This window comes from Triticum aestivum, chromosome 5B, assembly GCF_018294505.1.
Source record: "Triticum aestivum cultivar Chinese Spring chromosome 5B, IWGSC CS RefSeq v2.1, whole genome shotgun sequence".
Classification (NCBI taxonomy): Eukaryota; Viridiplantae; Streptophyta; class Magnoliopsida; order Poales; family Poaceae; genus Triticum; species Triticum aestivum.
In genome coordinates this window covers 689301448-689321022 of record NC_057807.1, presented here as the reverse complement: position 1 = coordinate 689321022, position 19575 = coordinate 689301448, and the positions used below count along the sequence as shown (strand labels likewise).

The 19575-nt window shown below is 46.2% G+C and overlaps 1 pseudogene; it reads right to left on the bottom strand.

Moving 5' to 3' along the window:
- Positions 1 to 15338: 15338 nt before the first annotated feature.
- On the bottom strand, positions 15339 to 17665 carry LOC123117697 (cytochrome P450 709B2-like; annotated as a pseudogene).
- Between the last annotated feature and the right edge of the window lie 1910 nt (positions 17666 to 19575).

Below are 19575 nucleotides of genomic sequence, written 5' to 3'. Positions count from 1 at the left end.
TCTGTTTTTCGTGTGTTGTTTGCTTATTTTGATGCATCTATGGCTAGTAAAATAGTTTATAAACCATAGAGAAGTTGGAATACAGTAGGTTTAACACCAAAATAAATAAAGAATGAGTTCATTACAGTACCTTATGTGGTGGTTTTGTTTTCTTTCACTAACGAAGCTTATAAGATTTCCTGTTGAGTTTTGTGTTGTGAAGTTTTCAAGTTTTGGGTAAAGCTTTTATGGACTATGGAATAAAGGGTGGCAAGAGCCTAAGCTTGGGGATGCCCAAGGCACCCCAAGATATTCAAGGATAGCCAAAATCCTGAGCTTGGGGATGCCCCGGGAAGGCATCCCCTCTTTCGTCTTCGTTCATTGGTAACTTTACTTGGAGCTATATTTTTATTCGCCACATGATATGTGTTTTGCTTGGAGCGTCATGTATTATATTAGTCTTTGCTTTTTAGTTTACCACAATCATCCTTGCTGTACACACCTTTTTGGAGAAGCCTATTTGATTAGAATATGCTAGAATACTCTATGTGCTTCACTTATATCTTTTGAGCTTGATAGTTTTTGCTCTAGTGCTTCACTTATATCTTTTAGAGCACGGTGGTGACTTGATTTTATAGAAATTTGCTAGTCTCTCATGCTTCACTTATATTATTTTGGGAGTCTTTTAGAACAGCATGGTATTTGCTATGGTTATAATTTGGTCCTAGAATGGTGAGCATCCAAGTTGGGTATAATAAAAACTATCATAGGAAGTGAATTGGATGCTATCATCAATTTGATACTTGATAATTGTTTTGAGATATGGAGGTAGTGATATTAAAGTCATGATAGTTGGGTGATTATGAATTTAAAGAATGCTTGTGTTGAAGTTAGCAACTCCCGTAGCATGCACGTATGGTTAAAGTTATGGAACAAATTTGAAACATGAAGTGTACCTGGCTTGTGCATCCTTATGAGTGGTGGTCGGGGACAAGCGATGGTCTTTTCCTACCAATCTATCCCCCTAGGAGCATGCGCGTAGTACTTGATTTTTGATGACTTCTAAATTTTTGCAATAAGTATATGAGTTCTTTTGACTAATGTTGAGTCCATGGATTATACGCACTTTTACCTTTCCGCCATTGCTAGCCTCTTCGGTACCGTGCATTGCCCTTTCTCACCTTGAGAGTTGGTGCAAACTTCGCCGGTGCATCCAAACCCCGTGATACGATACGCTCTATCACACATAAACCTCCTTATATCTTCCTCAAAACAGCCACCATACCTACCTATTATGGCATTTTCATAGCCATTCCGAGATATATTGCCATGCAACTTTCCACCGTTCCGTTTATCGTCATGACATACATTACTTTTGTCACATTGCCATTGCATGATCATGTAGTTGACATCGTATTTGTGGCAAATCCACCATGCATTATTTTTCATACATGTCACTCTTGATTCATTGCACCATCCCGGTACACCGCCGGAGGCATTCATATAGAGTCATATCTTGTTCTAGTTTCGACTTGTAATTCATATGTTGTAATCAATAGAAGTGTGACGATCATCATTTTTAGAGCATTGCCCAAATAAAAAAAAAGAAAGGCCAAAAAGAAAAAAAGAAAGGCCCAAGAAAAAGAAAAAAAAAGCAAAAAAAAATAAAAAAAATAAAAAGGGCAATGCTACTATCTCTTTTTCCACACTTGTGCTTCAAAGTAGCACCGTATTCTTCATGTAGTGAGTCTCATATGTTGCGCTTCAAAGTAGCACCATGTTTTTCATATAGTGAGTCTCATAAGTTGTCTTTTTCATACTAGTGGGAATTTTTCATTATAGAACTTGGCTTGTATATTCCTACGATGGGCTTCCTCAAATGCCCTAGGTCTTCGTGAGCAAGCAAGTTGGATGCACACCCACTAGTTTTCTTTTGTCGAGCATTTATAGCTCTAGTTAGGGGTGGGCACTTTTGAACCGAAAACCGAAAAACCGAACCGAACCGAACCATATTAACCGATTTATCTATTAATTCGGTGATTCTATTTTTTATTCGGTTGGAAATTTTAAGGTTGTTTGGTGTTTGGTTTTTGTTCGGTTTCTAGTGTCCAAAAACCGAATACACCGAAAAAACCGATATGTACGATACCCCATGCAATACCTTGTTTTCGAAAGTGCAGCGGGGGCACGTCCTCTGGCAAATACTTGTTGGTTGTGGCAGACGTCAGGCCAGCCGCTAGATGAGTTTCTAATCTCACAATCTAACTAGTACTCATAGGAGTATGTATGCATGCCCGGCGCTTGGTTATGGAAGTAAAAAGCAATTGGTGTATCAATTAGTGCATGAGTTGCTTAGTTTACACGCATCACATATATTCTTCCATACATAACACATGTTAAGGTTGCTAGCTCTTGTGATATATACTGATGAGTGCATGTATTTTGGTTTTTCGGTTAACCGAATAAACCGAACTGATATATTATGGTTAATATGGTTCGGTTTCTAAATATTGTGTGATTAATTCGGTTTCCATTTCTTCAAAACCAAAATTATAAAACACCGAATAAACCGAACCGTATTAACCATATAAACTGAATGCCCAGACCTAGCTCTAGTGCATCCGTTGCATGGCAATCCCTACTCCTCATGTTGACATCAATTGATGGGCATCTCCATAGCCCGTTGATTATCCTCGTCAACGTGAGACTTTCTCCTTTTTTGTCTTCTCCACACAATCCCCATCATCATATTCTATTCCACCCATAGGGCTATATCCATGGCTCACGCTCATGTATTGCGTGAAGGTTGAAAAAGTTTGAGATTATTTAAGTATGAAACAATTGCTTGGCTTGTCATCGGGGGTATAGAAGTTGGGAACATATTTGTGTAACGAAAATGAAGCATAGCCTAACTATATGATTTTGTAGGGATGAACTTTCTTTTGCCATGTTATTTTGAGAAGACATGATTGCTTTGACTAGTATGCTTGAAGTGTTACTATTTCTTTTATCAATATGAACTTTTATTTTGAATCATTTCGATCTGAACATTCATGCCACATTAAAGAAAATTACATTGAGAATTATGCTAGGTAGCATTCCACATCAAAAATTCTCTTTTTATCATTTACCTACTCGAGGACGAGCAGGAATTAAGCTTGGGGATGCTTGATACGTCTCCAACGTATCTATAATTTTTGATTGTCCCATGCTATTATATTAACCCTTTTGGATGTTTATGGGCTTTATTTTACACATTTATATCATTTTTGGGACTAACCTACTAACCGGAAGCCCAGACCGTATTGCTGTTTTTTTGCCTATTTCAGTATTTCGAAGAAAAGGAATATCAATTGGAGTCCAAACGGAATGAAACCTTCAGGAGCGTGATTTTTGGAACGAACGTGATCCAGAGGACTTGGAGTGCAAGTCAAGAAGCAGCCGAGGCTCCCACGAGATAGGACGGCGCGCCCCCCTGTAGGTCGCGCCCCCCTGTCTCGTGGGCCCCTCGAGCGTCCACCGACATACCTCCTCCTCCTATATAAGACTACGTACCCCGAAAACATCTAGGAGGCAGACGAAACACAATTTCCACCACCGTAACCTTCTATATCCGCGAGATCCCATCTTGGAGCCTTCGCCGGCACTCTGCCGGAGGGGGAATCGACCATGGAGGGCTTCTACATCAACATCGTTGCTCCTCCGATGAGTTGTGAGTAGTTTACCACAGACCAACGGGTCCATAGTTATTAGCTAGATGGCTTCTTCTCTCTTTTTGGATCTCAATACAATGTTCTCCCCCTCTCTTGTGGAGATCTATTCGATGTAAGCTCTTTTTGCGGTGTGTTTGTCGAGATCCGATGAATTGTGGGTTTATGATCAAGTTTATCTATGAATAATATTTGAATATTCTCTGAATTCTTTTATGTATGATTGAGTTATCTTTGCAAGTCTCTTCGAATTATCAGTTTGGTTTGGCCTACTAGATTGATCTTTCTTGCCATGGGAGAAGTGCTTAGCTTTGGGTTCAATCTTGCGGTGTCCTTACCCAGTAACAGAAAGGATTGCAAGGCACGTATTGTATTGTTGCCATCAAGGATAACAAGATGGGGTTTATATCATATTGCTTGAGTTTATCCATCTACATCATGTCATCTTGCTTAATGTGTTACTCTGTTCTTATGAACTTAATACTCTAGATGCAGGCAGGAGTCGGTTGATGTGTGGAGTAATAGTAGTAGATGCAGGCAAGAGTCGGTCTACTTATTATGGATGTGATGCCTATATACATGATCATGCCTAGATAATCTCATAATTATTCTCTTTTCTATCAATTGCTCGACAGTAATTTGTTCACCCACCGTAATACTTATGCTATCTCGAGAGAAGCCTCTAGTGAAACCTATGGCCCTCGGGTCAATCTCTTATCATGTTTGCTTCCAATCTACTTTTATTTGCATTTATATTACAAAATGCCAAAAATATATTTATCCTATCTTACTATCTTTATTAGATCTCACTTTTGCAAGTGGCCGTGAAGGGATTGACAACCCCTTTATCGTGTTGGTTGCGAGTTTTCAGTTTGTTTGTGTAGGTGCATGGGACTTTTGAGGAGCCTCCTACTAGATTGATACCTTGGTTCTCAAAAACTGAGGGAAATACTTACGCTACTATTGTTGCATCACCCTCTCCTCTTCGAGGAAAACCAACGCAAGCTCAAGACGTAGTAGGCTGAAGCGAAAAGGTCCGCCATGACAAATGATTTTTAATCCGGCTAGAGAGTACATAAGCCCATTCAAATTACATAGTCATTTAGACCTGCTGTACTCTTCCTCTATACCATCCAACAGGCTGTCTAGCTTACAATCCTGTTGGGAATACTTTGCAGCTAACGCTACTTGGTCATATACCAGACTAACGGGTATCTCTTGTCCATCCGACCCCAACGGTCCGACTTCGGCCATATGGTTCGGGTCAGCCTTGGCGTACCGCTTCTTCACCATGGCCCAAGCTTCTCTCGCACCTTGCCAGCAAGCTGATATCTTCCATAATCGGAAGCGCCGTCGTGCTCCTTTGAGCATCTCTACAAGTTCGCTCATGCCTCCTGGCAGGGAAGCAGATGGCCACAAGGCCTGGGCAATACCCTGCATCACCTGTCGAGCTCGTTCGTGCCATTGTGAAAGATCTTGTAGCATATCGCCTGCGGATCCGGGCATGTCCTCTCCGGGACGGCCCGTCAACATACCTGCAGACACAACTCTGTTAATTCGCTTCCTCGCCGAACTATTTTGCAACTCGTTTGAAGCACTTACTATAAATGCCGCGTCGAAGCCTCTTGTTCTCCTTCACGGGGTCCGTGAGCTGAGCCCGAACATCTTTCAACTCGACGCTCAGTCGGATATTAGCATCTTGAAGCTTATTTTTCTCCTGGATAGACTGCGTCAACACGCGTTCACCCGCCTTCAGCTGACTTCGTAGGTGCGGCTCATTATCTCCCACAGTCTTCGGATTTCCTCCGAGAGCGTCTGCCGAATCTTTCGTCAGATTTATAAAACATGCCGAACAAATAAACTGGTAGAAGGAAATTATTACCAGAAGAGGCCTTTTTGGATTCCTCTTGTTCGGCAAGATTGGCCTTCATTTGGGCCTTACATTCCTCCAGCTCTTGAGACAACTGGGCATTCTTCTCTACAAAAACCTACGCATTTAATGATCCTTAAATTAGTTGTGCCAACTGTTTCAAGTCTCAGGGGCTACTACTACACATACTTATTAAATTTTCTTACCCGTATATCCTTCACATACTGGTCCGTTGCTCTGGCAAGTCCATCTTGAGCAGTGCGGATATATGCATGTCCGGAATTGAAGGCATTAAACGCCTCTTCGGAAAAAATACCACCACAAAGTATGGCCCGTCGGCGCCGGTGATTCATGGCACTCTCCACTTCAGAATTTGTGGCGGAAAGCCTATCCGTATCCTCCGCAGGAGGACAGTTTGGCGATGTCCCCACATCAACCTCCGCCCGTGAATCCGGTTCACGAATCCGGCTGCTGGAGGCGTGGCCGGTAGGGTCCCCGAAAATAGTCCGGCGTTTCCTGCCAGGTCATAATTAAAGCCGTCACGTCTCGCCAAAAGACCAAATAACCACGGGGCAAGTTTAATGAATACCTCCGCACCTACGTCTCGCTCCTAACCGCCTTCCTTTTAAGCCTACCTTGTCTAGGCACCTCTTGCTGAGAGGCCCCCGCGGGTCCCGCGCGGCGTCCCGACTGCCATTTCTATAAAAATACGGCATGTGAGCATAAGGTATGGCAAAACGAAGGAATCCTTTCGGAAGTTTGGGACCCCGACATTACTTACATGCGACACGGGAAGAAGTCCAGGATAATCCGCGATGATGGCCACTAAAGAGCCGCCACTGCTTGCCTGGTAGAAAGTCCCGTTGGCAAATTCCACGGATATGTCCAGATCTTCTTCAAGACGGGATCGAGAGCCTGGTCGGGATCCTCTGGCTGCGGAGAGGGGTTGTTGAACTCTTTCACGGCCTTCCTTAGTTCCTGTTTTGAAACGGCAAGGTAAATAATTGTGACAAGGAAGGTAAGAATGGACAGAGTCGAGTAAAGGATGACAGCTTACCCAGCTTCGGGGGTTATACATGGAAAATCCATCCCGCGGTTTAATGCGGAGGAACTCCTCTTCTTCTCCTTTGTACAAATCAGACAGTATCCTCGCCAAAGATGTGGCGGAGTCCGGACCTTTGCGACCGCAGCGGGAGGCATCGTCTTCTCCATTGAAGTGCCACATGGGTTTTCCCCTATATTGAAGTGGCTGCACTCCCCTTATTACGCATATTGACATAGCTTCGATTATTGTCAATCCTGATTTGGCCAGGGTTTTTATCTGGCTCATCAGATAGAGGACTTCTCTGTTATCTTCCTCCTGGGGGCTCCGAGGGCGCCAGCTTTGGCGTTTCTTCAGCGGAGTATTGGTTAACTCAGGAAGGCCCGTCCGTACTGGGTCTGGAAGGGGAACATCATCGACATAAAACCACTCCGAGGGCCAGTCTTCGGATGCCTTCTTTGGAGTACGGGCAGGTATTCGGTCTGGGCAATGTGCCCTATTTCGGCTCCGCCCACTTGATATATAGATCCCTCCTGGTTGCGAGGGACGAGGCAGAATAGCCTCTTCCATAACTCGAAATGAGCTTCACAGCCGAGGAACAGCTCGCAGAGGGCAACATAACCCGCGATGTGCAGTATGGAGGCGGGGGTAAGACTATGCAACTGGAGACCGTAGAACTCCAGGAGCCCGCGGAGGAATGGGTGGATTGGAAACCCGACGCCTCTTAGCAGATATGGGACAAGGCATACCCGCTCCCCCCGAGATGGGTTAGGAAATCTCTCCGCTTGCTCCCCGCCATTATAGGTGGCTAGTCCGGATCGGACGGGGACCATGTATGCGGGCGGAAGGAACCCTTTGGTCTGCATCTCTATTAGGCGGCTGTGAGGGATGGAACACTTTTCCCAATCCCGTGGTTTCGAGCTAGGGGAGCGACGGGTAGGGCTGCGGCGACCGGTCATGATGGGTTGGCCTCTTTTGGACGTGTTGTACGGAATGCTTGCTCAGGAGAAGGTGGTGTGATTTGGATCTGAGGATCCCCGTCTCTTCAAATAGACGGCTTGCCTACAGGATTAGGGTCGCAAATGTAAAAATGCCCCGGCCCCTCGTCTTCGCTCGACACGTGGAGATGGCCATTATTGAAGCACAGAAGCCGAGGAGTACAACCTTGCTGGGAGGTCGGACACTGTTTTCTACGACAGGTGTGCCGGGTTTGGAGAAGAACCCGCCTTGCAATGCCGAACACAATCTCCGCGCCGGACTCATCGTCATTGAAGCCTGGTTCGGGGGCTACTGAGGGAGTCCTGGATAAGGGGATATCAGGACAGCCGGACTATATGCTTTGGCCGGACTGTTGGACTATGAAGATACAAGATTGGAGACTTCGTCCCGTGTCCGGATGGGACTCTCCTTGGCGTGGAAGGCAAGCTTGGCGATTCGGATGTAGATCTCCTTTTCTGTAACCGACTCTGTGTAACCCTAGCCCCCTCCAGTGTCTATATAAACCGGAGGGTTTAGTCCGTAGGACACAACAACAATCATACCATAGGCTAGCTTTTAGGGTTTAGCCTCTCTGATCTCGTGGTAGATCAACTCTTGTAATACTCATATCATCAAGATCAATCAAACAGGAAGTAGGGTATTACCTCCATCGAGAGAGCCCGAACCTGGGTAAACATCGTGTCCCCAGTCTCCTGTTACCATTAGCCTTAGACACACAGTTCGAGACCCCCTACCCGAGATCCGCCGGTTTTGACACCGACAAGCGCGCCCGGCAAGCTTGTCGGCCCCTGAGTCTCCTCTAACCCTGATTCTTCTTCTATAAATACCCAAATATTCCCCGTAGACCAGAGAGCGCACCAAAAATACTTTTTCGCCGCCGCAAGTTTCTGTCCTCGTGAGATCCCATCTGGAGACATGTTCTGGTACTCCATCGGAGAGGGGTTCGATCGCGGAGGGCCTCTACATAAACCTTGATGCACTTCCGATGATGTGTGAGTAGTTTACCACAGACCTACAGGTCCATACCTAGTAGCTAGATGGCTTTTTCTCTCTCTTTGATCTTCAATACAATGTTCTCCTTGATGTTCTTGTAGATCTATTCGATGTAATCTTCTTTTACGGTGCGTCTATTGAGATCCAATGAATTGTGGATATGTGATCTTCTTATCTATGAATGTTATTGAGTCTTCTCCAAACTCTTCTATACATGATTAAGATAGCTTTGTATTTCTCCCCGATCTATTGATTTGGTTTGGCCAACTAGATTGATTTTTCTTGCCATGGTAGAGGTGCTTTGTAATGGGTTTAATCTTGCGGTGCTTATTCCCAGTGACAGAAGGGGACATAACACGTATTTGTATTGTTGCCATTAAGGATAAAAAGGTGGGGTTTGTTCATATTGATTGGATATATCCCTCTACATCTTGTCATCTTGCTTAAGGTGTTACTTCGTTCTTGTTATCATAAAACACTAGATGCATGCTGGATAGGGGTCGACGTATGGAGTAATAGTAGTAGATGCAGGCAGGGGTCGGTCTACTTGTCACGGACGTGATGCCTATATTCATGATCATTGCCTTAGATATCGTCATAACTTTGCTCTTTTCTATCAATTGCTCGACTGTAATTTGTTTACCAACCGTATGCGTTCTTTCAAGAGAGAAGTCTCTAGTTAAAACTATGGCCCCCGGATCTATCCTTTGTCATATTATTTTCAAATCTACGAAACCAAAAACTTAAAAATACCTTGCTGCAATTTATTTACATTTAATTTATTTTGTACTTTTATTTATCTTCTATACCTATCTCTATAAGATTTCATCCTTGCATGTAACCGTGTAGGTGCAACTATTGGTGACTTGTGTGTTCCGTTTACTGGATTGATACATTGGTTCTCAACTGAGGGATGTATTTATCTCTACTTTGCTGCATCACCCTTTTTTCTTTAAAGAAAAGACCAACGCATGCTCAAGAAGTAGCACTTGCTGTTGAAGATGATGACCGGGTGTCTATGGTGTGGTTTATGAGTGCTCGACTCTGTTGTGGCGGACACACTGCCGACAAACCCGTACTGGCCGCAGCCATGGCAACAGCGCCCATAGTGGGCAGCTGGTTGTGGCCATTGCTGAACCCTAGCAGTAAAAGGGCCTATTGTGTGGCCTTGGTGACGAGGTCCTGATTACCCGTCATGGCGGCATCTTATTAGGCAGCCCTCGTGGTCGACCACACGGTCCGCTGCGCCGGCGTCTGCTCTTTATTGGGCCTGGTCGCCTTTTTGCGGACGGCGCGGGTCTTGTCGACGGTGGTGGCAGGGGCGGCGGGGCTTGGCTTCTCGGCCATGGTGACTGGGCGGGGTGGGCGAGCGAGCCGGAGGGTTTTGGGAGGGAAGGGGGAAATTAAGTGGGTGTGCCACTGTGTGGCGGGCCAAGGGAAGGACAAGGACGGAAGTCGTGCGCGTTCGCGCCTTGTCTACACCCACGCAGACCCGGCCAAATTTGGGTTTGAATTGAGTTGTCCGTTTGCGTCAATGCGGTGGGCCATAATTTGTGTCGGTCTCAACCCAAACTTACACACGTGGACAGAATGCATAGGCGCGCTGGAGTTGCTCTTACCCGACTCATTTGTGCTTCTTACGATACTGTACATGGTGTACATTACTTCTTCAACCACTTTCCCATCCATAGCAACATCAACTCACCTATAAATCGTCCGCTTGTTAGCTCGTGAATTTCATGGTCTACACCCCAGCCTCATATCTAAGCATGAATAGAACAAGTTTGATTGTATATGATAAAAAGGGATAGTTACAAGAGTGTGCCAGTGCTTTAGTAATCTAATGCTCAATAGTGGTTCCTGGTCGCGAAAATGTTTGAGAATGAAAGGCGTCAGGATAAATGATACATGTGAGGATGAGAGAGTAGGCCGAAGAAATTATGACTCGGCCAGCAATATGTGTCTGCCCTGTATAATATAACAATAGATTAGGACCATCTACTGTCTCATGGCTTGGCTTCCCGGCTATGCTCCTTGTTCCTCTGATGGCAGACGTTATTTTCGGTCATATTTCTGGCCTTTTTCTAGATCTCTAGAAGTTCATAGGTCCACCGACCGCGACTTCGGTCCTCTTATGTGTCTTGTGTCTTCTTGTTCAGTAGATTCTTGTAAAAATACAATAATTCGTTTCCATTTGTTTTGCCTTCTCATTTAGCCGCTTCTTTGGGTAGATTACGCAATTAGGTGAAGTCGGAGATGTTGGCGAGGCCACACGTGTCCCAAGCCGCTGCCTCAGTCAGGTGCTCCACTCGTGCTCCCTCTTACCAACCCAAACTCGTGGCCTTGCCTGCGCGCGTCACCTCCGCTCTAGCGGCGACGAGACCATCAGCCCAAATTGCTTCCTCTACATTGGGCTCCCCTCCGTCGCACGTCAACTACCACCCTCGCGCATGCCTAGTAGTAGCAGCCACCGCCACTCCAGTGCCGAGTCATGTCGACGTTGCTCGCTTGCCAGGCGGTGACCACCCCCATACGAGGCACTCACGTATGCATTAATTTTCATCGACCACAAGCACCAGCTTTTCACCGCTCAAATCGTGAAAGAGCGCGACAAGCAATCACTTGGACCGTCATGGTCGTCGTTGTTTCATCCCGGGTGGCCGAGAGGCCAAAGGCATACATGGTGGTCAACCGGAGTTGGTTCGGAGGGCTCTGCTGCGCGGGCCTCCTTGCGAGTATCTTGAAAGAAAATATTTCTCAAGAAATTTAGATAAAAAGTATCCTCCGTAACCGAATATTCATTTTTTTAGCCTAGACTCGTCTGCACCTGGTGAACAGTATTATAACTATGATGCGTACACATTATTATAACTGTGATGTGTGAAATAAATCAATTTCAGATCACTGACCTACACAATAAATAGTGTCCGACTCATCTTCGCTCTCACGATACAGGGGTACATTATTTCTTCACCCACTTTCCCACCCATATTAACATCACTCGCCTATATAAACCCTCCATTTGTTTGATTGTGAATTTCATATTCTAGACTCGACGCTTAACCTTAGCATGAATTCAATATGTTCTCTTACACAACACAAAATTAGATGATTAGCTACCATAGTGTAACAATGTTATATATACATTTAATGCTTAAAATAGCGGTTCCGGTCAAGAACATGCTGAAGAGCTCTGAGAATGAAAGTGGAAGGCACCGGGATAAATCATATGTTGGAGGGTGAGAAAGTGGGCCAAAGAAATGACAACTCGTCCTGAAGTATCTTCTCATATTGTATGATATTATGATATGTTAGGATCATCGATAGACTCGTGCCTTGGCTTCTTTACAGTGCTCCTAGTTGCATTCAAGACGCCTGTACACCATGACACAAACCATCATTATGCCGCGATATTTTATGTCATCTTTGTGGCCTTTATTTTAGGCTTAACATAGGTCGGCCGAACTTACGGTGACGCAGAGCTGATCTGGGTAGCCCTAGTGGTCTTCGCGCCAAGTCACCATTGCACCTTTGATTAGACCTCTTTGATCTGGCCATCGGCGAGTTTCGGACTTCTCCTTCGAAGGAAACCAATGGCTGACGTATATAGTGTTTTTTGGACATCTTGTTTGGATTGGGGCCGGTCGTGTGCACCCGCAATATCAGCATAACCAGCTTCAGCGGAGTATACGAAGCTCTGTTTTTGTTGACACCTTGGGACATGTCTGCATCAAGATTTCCAAAGGATCACCACATGCAGAGAATGTCATGGCATGATTGGAGGGCCTACAAGCAGCGATGTCTGGGTCGCAGACGATGAAGACTTTGCTTCACTGGCAGTTGTTCAGACCTGGCTTGTGGGATATGTTTCCGTCCAGACCGTACACGAGTTCCTATGAGTCTGGTGGTACGTGACTTGTAGTAATAGCCTTGACAAGTGGGGGCGGCAGCATTGGAGGATTTCATTGTTGGTGGTGCTCCTTTGAGTATCGAGTCGTGCTTTTCAAGGTGAAAACCCAAGGTCTGGCCTTTATTGATTGTGCATGGCAGTGGCGTTGCTGAAGGCATTGTTTTCAGGGTGAAAACATACGGTCTTTGATTGGGCAACGACAACACTTGTGCATTGTTTCCTTCATGGAGGTGTTGTTTTTTAAGAACCTTCTTCGTAGTACTTGGTATCTAGTTAATATTAATATATTTCGCTTTTCAAAAAACGTCCGCCCAATGTGACTTCATTCCATTTCTGTTTCTTTTTTTGAACATCATTATATACGCAAGCGCTCATACATACGCGCGTACACTCATCCCTATGCGCGAACGTCTCCGCCCACCGAAAACGCATCGCCGGAAATACTGAAAGAAATATAGGAATAATGCGAGCACCAGGACTTAAACCCTGATGCGCTGGGATACCACTATCCCTCTAACCCTCCAACCACCGGTTGGTTTATATTTGTGATGCCTTGTTAACTGGCTTCTTGTAAGAGCATCTCCAACAGGCGCGCTAAACAAGTGTCGCGCCGCATATTTACTCATTTTAGCGCGCGCGCAATCGCTAGTGTGTCTCTAGCGGGCGCGCAATAACCGCTCGTGCGGCATACAGAGTTGGATGCGCGGTCCGAATCGATATCGCGCATTATCTATTTGGGGCGCCCGATTCCACACGCGGCACACACGAGCGCTCGCGCCGCACTCTCTCCCCGGCGCCACCTTCGCCCCACACGCGCCGGCGCCGGCGAGCTGACCCGATGGACGCGCGCGCCGGCACTCCCCTCACCCCATCCTATAGCCGCGAACCCTCCAACGCCGCCGCCGCCGCCGCAAACCCTAGCGCTGGGAGCGTTGGCCACGCCTCCGCCGGAGCTCCTCCGAGCATCGGCCTTGCGCGCGGCCTTTTCATGCCGCCGCGGATGACCTTGGCGGCTGGTGGCGTCGCGCCGACGCCTACCGTGATGAAGAACAAGGGTGCACCTCCGGGCGCCGGTGTGCCACCTTCGCATGAAAATGTCGTTGAAGATCTTGGCAACACCTTCTGAGTTTCACATGATGAGGATACGGCGCACAACAATGAAGAGGAGGAGGAAGAATCGTCTTCGGAGGAGTCGGATGAATCGGAGGAAGAGGATGAAGACGAAGACGGGGACGAGGACGAGGCTTGATTCTTGTGCCTTTCGTTTGTGTCATCATAAACTTGGTTTGCATGTTGAACTTGATTTAATTATGTTGTGGACATGAATTTGAACTTGTGGGCATGAACTTTTGGGCACGAAACTTGGTTGGAATGATGTTTGTGATTCAATATATGCCATGTGTTTTGTGTTGATGTGTGAAATTTATGCCCAAATGTGAAAAAATGTGTGCGCCGGCTGCTCGCGCGAGCAGCAAGCGCTGCATTTTAGCGCTACTGCTGGAGCAAGCGCTGCGCGACGCGCCAAACCTGGCAATGTGCGTGTCGCAAATCAAATTTTAGCGCGCCGCGCGTTGGGCGCCTGTTCGCTAGCGTGCCCCACATCCACCTCGTCCTCCTCAACCTCCTCCCCATCGTCCTCCTCCGAATCCACTGCATCTGGAGGTAGCGCGCGGCGATCCGGCCTTTGCGCCTAGCCCAGATCTGCGCAAGTAGCTCGAGCCGGCGCTCTGGCGTCAGAAATGGCAGGCTCGTCACCTGGCGGCGGTTGGGCATGGCTACTAGGCGGATGGGTGGAGTGGAGTGTCGCGGCAGACAGGCAGAGGAAAACATGGATGGATGGTAGGGTTTCGGTGCCGCCAGTCGACTTAAGTTGCTGGGCTAGGCACTACGCGGCCCACCAGAGTGGCGCCACGGGTTCAACAGAGAGTCAAGCTTCGGACCGCTGGGTTTTCGGACGTTTCCGCGTGAAACCCCACCGTCAGTCTGACGTGGGGGGCGTGCCCGGGCGCCCCCATATCCACCCCATATTTGGGCTGGATATGAGGGGTGCCGGTCAGCCCAGGCGTTTGAGGCATGTTTGAGGCGTCCGTCTGGGTCGAAAAATCGTGACCGATCAGTTACCGGGCGGGCCTCCCGGGCGTTTGAGGAGAGTTTGAGGCGCCCGACTATAGATGCTCTTACACTTTTGCACAACAGTGTTCGATATCATTTGCCCCTCAAGACATATATGTATATCCCATTTAGATGAAATGCACAACTCAAGTATGTTCTTCAAAGTCTTCCTGCTATGAAATTTCGTTGGTGGCAGTCTGGGGCATCTTGATGAACAGAAATCTTCTTGTTTTCAAAAATGAAAGACCATGAATTAGATTCTACTTGTTGAAGATCGCGCATATGACTTCACCATGCCGCTTCAAATCATCTGTCTGAGAATGCAATTCCATTGTCTAAAATGCTTTCCATGATTGGATTCAGGTGGTCCTTTTTGGAACAAGTATGTCCTGTCTTTAAGCACTTGTTTCGTTTGACTACCCCCGTATCAGTAGAACACAAATTATTGTATAGGAGGTTACAGAAAACAAATCTCTTTCTAAAAATACCAACTACCCATGAATTCAAAGGACACCACGAGACAATATGTTGTAGTATGTGGAACGAGACCTAAAGATACAAGTCTACAACTACGTCCACAACCAAGATCCGAGTTTATTTACTTGTGTGCTACCTTCCGAATCACAACTTCATATAGTACATTACAAACCACAATATCCATCTTGTCTTTTTATTTCTTGGCAGAACATAGAAATTATTTCTTAAAGATGACATGAATAGATATTACATGTCATTTGTTTCATCATCCACCAGGTTCTGCACTATCAGGGGAAGCCCATACCTAGGCACCAGTGTGATGTAGTACATGGGCATGTGAACATACCGAGAAGAGAGGGAGAAGGAGAACCTTCTCAGGACCATAGCCATCACAGTCTGCACCTGGACCATGGCATAACTCCTCCCAGGGCACCCGCGTGGCCCGTATGAGAAGGCCCACAACGTGTGCATGTTCTTAGCAGCCCTCGAGATGCCTTTCTCAAACCTCATGGGGTTGAACTCGTCCACGTCGAGGCCCCAGATTTCCTTGCACCGGTGCAACATCATGACCGGAATTGTTATCGTGGTTCCTTTTGACACTTTGATGTTTGCTAATGTGGTGTCATAGGCGGTCTTCCTCATCAGGAACGGCACAGGGCTATAGACCCTCAGCGTCTCGAGGAGGAACATGTTAAGCTGCATTGGAGTACACAAAGTGATCAGAGAACTTATACGACCAGAGTCAATGAATTACATGTTAGATGAGACTTCTGAACATACTAGCTTCAGTTTACCGAGGACGTCGATGCTCGGGGCCTCGCTGTCATCCTGACATTCTCGTAGCACCTCCTCCCTGATCTTCTCTTGCCATTCTGGATAGTTGCTAAGCAGGAACATCCCCCAGGTGAGGAGGCTGGCACCTGTGTCCTGCCCTGCAGCGAACAAGGTCTTGCACTCACCGACCATCTCCTCAGTGCTCAGTGGCTCGACTTCTTTGGACATGTAGGCCTCCAACATCAGCCGGAGTAGGTCGTCTCCGGAGACACCTCTAACAAACCGTGTCTTTATGAGATGTGTTATCTTCCTTGTTGCCAACTTGTTGATTTTCCATAACTGGAAGTTACGGCGAGTCGGAAGGTATCTATATATATGGAGAAAATATTAGATAAACCGGTTCGATCGGGATTATGTCCAGTCCAATGTTTAACACGTACATCCGTTTTACAAAATCAAACATATATATTCCCTTGTTTCATAATTTTTGTCGTGGTTTTAGTTTAAATTATATTTAATTATTCAAAATTAAAACTAAGAAGACACTATTATGTACCTAAAACCAGGTATTGGAGGATCCGCAAACGCATATACCGCGAGCTTCTGGCCCTCCTTGCCAGCGATGAACACCTCCCGAGCTTCTTTACAGTTCTCGCCGAAGATCACCCGTTCAATGACGGCTAAAGTCAAATTGTCAGAGTAGCACCTCATGTCTATCTCGGCTTGGTGGTCATTCATCTCTTCTATTTGGGTGCACCATTGCTCAATCATCTTTTGGGTGTCTTCTGATGTCATAGCTCACACCGACTATGCATTGGGTAAAAAAAACAAAATTTACGCTATGTAATTAGCCCAGCAAAATAAATAAACCAAAATAAACTACACCCTTTGCTGGGGCTTATAACTCTCACAAGCGTTTTAATAACATATGTAGGTTATTAATTTGATCAACAAAATATAATTTATATTCTGCAAAAAGTACTATATATGATTGAAATTTTTTCTTGAACGTGCTAATATTTGTTGACTAAGTTAATGCATGGTCAGAGCTTTTATTGAAATGTGTGCGAGACTTATGAACTTTTTTTTTTTGGCATGGACGAGACTTATAAACTTGACCGGATGGAGTAGCACATATTGTATTTGTAGTTCAACGAGACAACAACCTTGAGTTTCTCCTGGCTAAAAATCGGGTATACGATTCTACGATGCCGCTTCCATTCATCACCGTTCGTGGTTAGCAGTCCTTTGCCGAAGATCATTGATTTAGGTAGTCCTTTTGGAACAAGTTTGTCCTGTCATCCAGCACTTGCTTGACTAGCTCTGTGTCAGTAGAACATATTGCCGGTATTGGCCCCAACCAATACAGAAATGTTTTCCCTGAATACGTACTCGGACATATCAGTTTAAAAAATAACTGCATATATATGGGGATCTACTTAATAATTAAATTATAGCATATGAACAACCCGGAACATTTCATGCATTTACCGTAATCGGAGGTCCATTTGTGAAAGAAGGGACTGACACGGGAGGTGTAGTCGTGGTTACCGATATCCAGAGCCCCCTTTGCTCTCCGGGCAACCAACATCTGTTTGATATCCCACAAGGACCCAACGACGAGTTTGTAAGGTGGCCCTCGTATCCCCTGCTGCTCAAACCGCCGAGTGACGGAGTACGGCCTCCACACCAGATACCACAGGGCCCTCGAGATCAGCAAAAGCACGACGATGGCGATCAGGGTCTGTACCACGGTGGCGTCCATGAAAGTATTTGTTCGAGTTAGCTCGTGGGTGCGTGGTTATGCTTCTACTTGGTTTGTTCCAGTTGGGTTGTGGGTCGTTATTATATAGCTACACTAGCTAGGCAGGCAGCTGGGAGCATGTGTGTCAGTTCACAAAAAAAAAAAAAGGATCGTGTGTCACTGTCTCAGCGTTTCCTGTTGGTTGTTGTGAAGTTACGATTGTTCTGTTGCAATTTCACGCCATACTTGCACATTCAAAGGTCCATGTTCCACAATGCATGCATCATGTGTCTCATTGTTCTACTTGAGAGAAAACAATCCGAACAGGAAGAAATCATGTCTATACAATGTGTCTCTATTTGCTTTACGTACTCACAGTTATTCTTGTATGTTTATCGTCTACGCACATCACGATGTTATCGACAGCCACACACACCAATGGGAATATGGGATCAGACTCATTTGCGAAGGTATTTTGACACCTTATCTTGCAGTATGAGCCTCTACCGCCATGTTTTCTCATGTCGTCCCATCAGAAAAAGAACAAAAAATGGATTCCGGTTTTGATCTCAGGTTACTTTTTTTTTTTTGGAATTCTGTTTTGCATCTAGGTTTGCGTTTCAGTTTTTTCGCTGAATTGATTCAAAATTTTCGGCTTCTTCGGAAATATCTACCTCCCCACCCCCCCTCCCCCTTAACAAAAACCACATTTCTCCTGTTTCCATCTTCATTTTCAAGTTGAAATCTTCACTCCTTACTTGCAGCGCCAACTATTGCTTCTACAACTATCACTACCGCATAATGATAAAGTAAAGCAATTACATGGCGTTTGCATTTCATACAATAAAGAGACAACCATAAGGCTCCTGCCAGTTGCCGATAACATTTACAAAATATGATCATCTCATACAATAACATATATCACATCGTGTCTTGACCATATAACATCACAACATGCCCTGCAAAAACAAGTTGGACGTTGTCGGTGTCAAAACCGGCGGATCTTGGGTAGGGGGTCCCGAACTGTGCGTCTAGGCGGATGGTAACAGGAGACGAGGGACACGATGTTTTACCCAGGTTCGGGCCCTCTTGATGGAGGTAAAACCCTACGTCCTGCTTGATTAATATTGATGATGTGTGTTACAAGAGTGGATCTACCACGAGATCAAGGAGGCTAAACCCTAGAAGCTAGCCTATGGTATGATTGTTGTCCGTCCTATGGACTAAAGCCATCCGGTTTATATAGACACCGGAGAGGGCTAGGGTTACACGAAGTCGGTTACAATGGTAGGAGATCTACATATCCGTATCGCCAAGCTTGCCTTCCACGCCAAGGAAAGTCCCATCCGGACACGGGACGAAGTCTTCAATCTTCTATCTTCATAGTCCTGGAGTCCGGCCGATGATGATAGTTCGGCTATCCGGACACCCCCTAGTCCGGGACTCCCTCAGTAGCCCCCGAACCGGGCTTCAGCGACGACGAGTCCGGCGCGTATATTGTCTTCGGCGTTGCAAGGCGGGTTCTCCTTCAAACTTCATGTTCCTGTCGAATAGTGTCCGGCTTCCTTATAAACGTTGCGCTCCTTGGCTTCTCCGCCCAATAATGACCTTCTTCCACGTGTCGTATGAATGCGAAAAGCTAGGGTATTTTTACATTTCTCCCCCCAGCCGTGCGAATGAGCCGCCTATAAGAGAGGCGAGGATCTAGATCCAACTCACACCATCCTCCTTCCGAAAGTACTCATCGAAGCGCCTCTGACAAAAATCCACTCTATCATGGACAGTCGACGCGGCTCCTCCTCTCGCGCTCCCAGCCCTAAGCCAGGAGATTGGGGGAGATGTTCAGTTCCACACGGCGAGCTAGTGGCGCTCCAAACCGAGGGATATCTTCCCCCAGCCTTCATGGTTCCGGTTCGGGCCAGACTGGCCACCTTCCGGGGTGGAAAGCAGGCGGAGAGCGTTCCC